This window comes from Tenrec ecaudatus, chromosome X (assembly GCF_050624435.1).
Source record: "Tenrec ecaudatus isolate mTenEca1 chromosome X, mTenEca1.hap1, whole genome shotgun sequence".
Taxonomy (NCBI): Eukaryota; Metazoa; Chordata; class Mammalia; order Afrosoricida; family Tenrecidae; genus Tenrec; species Tenrec ecaudatus.
The window spans coordinates 86132800-86134555 of record NC_134548.1 but is presented as its reverse complement, the minus strand read 5'-3'; the positions used below and the strand labels follow the sequence as shown (position 1 = coordinate 86134555).

The 1756-nt window shown below is 47.9% G+C and overlaps 1 pseudogene; it reads left to right on the top strand.

The window, feature by feature from the left end:
• Positions 1–740: 740 nt before the first annotated feature.
• LOC142434526 (ferritin heavy chain pseudogene) lies at positions 741–1290 on the top strand (annotated as a pseudogene).
• Positions 1291–1756: the final 466 nt, after the last annotated feature.

The window sequence follows — 1756 nt, the reverse complement described above, 5'->3', positions numbered from 1 at the left end:
GAAGTTTCACAAGGGCAGAAATCCAAATGGGCAATAAACATATGAGAAAATGTTTCAGATCTCTATCCATAAGAGAAATGCAAATTAAAACAACTAGGAGATACCACCTAACACCCTCAAATATAGCCCAATTCGAAAAATCAGAAAGTAACAAGTGTTGGAGGGGCTGTGGAGAGATAGGAACTCTCATCCACTGCTGGTGGACCTGTAGATACGTACAGCCACTATGGAATCAATTTGGTGATATCTAAAACAGATGACAATTGAGCTACCCTATGAACCAGAAATTGCCTTACTGGGCATATACCCAGAACAGGCAAGAAACAAACCAAGGACAGACATTTGTGCTCCAATGTTCATCACGGCACAGTTCACAATTGCAAGGAGTTGGAAACAACCCAGATTTCCATCAACAGATGAATGCATTAAAAAACTTGTACATACATACAATGGAGTTCTACATATCCTTAAAAGGGAGTGATGAATGTATGAAGCATATTGCCAAATGGGAAGAACTGGAGGAAATCATGCTAAGCAAAGTAAGCCAAGCACAAAAGGACAAGTACAACATCAGTTCGCTGAGGTAAGCTTAAAAATGCAAAAGGGGCCAGACATTCTTCGCAGAGCTACCTCAGTCTCCTGCTTCAACAGCGCTCACCAGCCTCCCCACCCAAAACCGGCCGCCCTCCATCTGCACCTCTCAGCCGCACTCTCGTTGCCTTCAGGCCTCTACCGCCACCATGACCATGTCTCCCTCGCAGGTGCGCCAGAACTACAACCAGGACTCAAGAGGCCACCATCAACCGTCAGATCAACCTGGAGCTCTACGCCTCCTACGTCTACATGTCCATGTCTTACTGCTTCGACCGGGATGACGTGGCTCCAAAGAACTTTCCCAAATACTTTCTGCACCAGTCTCATGAGGAGAGAGAACACACCGAGAAACTGATGAAGTTGCAGAACCAACGAGGGGGCCGAGTCTTCCTCCGGGATATCAAGACACCAGACTGTGACGACTGGCAGAGCGGGCTCAATGCCACGGAGTGTGTGCTGCACCTGGAGAAGAGCGTCAACCAGTCCCTGCTGGAGCTGCACCAACTGGCCACGGACAGGAACGACCCCATCTCTGTGACTTCATCGAGACACATTACCTGGATGAGCAGGTGAAGTCCATCAAAGAGCTGGGCTATTACGTCACTAACCTGCACAAGATGGGGGGCCCCGGATTCCGGCCTGGCCGAGTATCTCTCCGACAAGCATACCCTGGGAGACATTGATGGAGAGAGCTAAGCGGCAGCCTGGCCTTCCCCAAGTCACCAAGGCAGCGCCTGCATGTGACCTATCCCTTTTCTAGAAATTGTACCCAAGCATCCATTTCCGTTCTTCCATTTATACCTTTCCTTCAGATAAAGTCTAAAGTCATTTGATACCCAGCTGTTGTCTCAGAGATATTGGTGGGGAGGACCCAGGCGGCCAAATATTTTAAGTGCCCCAGTTCCACTGCAAAATCTCACTTAATTGGAGCTTGCGCAAAAAAAAAAAAAATAATGCAAAAAGGCATAGGGAAAAATGTAGTGTATACATACATTCCAGGGGTGAAGTCCAGGTAGTATGGCAGGGGCCAGACCCAATCCAGGGATACATATGGTAGCCAACTAAAAAGGAGGGGATGAAAAAAGACATGGGTAGCCAGGGAACAGGGCAATAACCCTTCCAAAGGGAGGGTGTTGTTTATATCTCCACAGGGAAAGAGGGA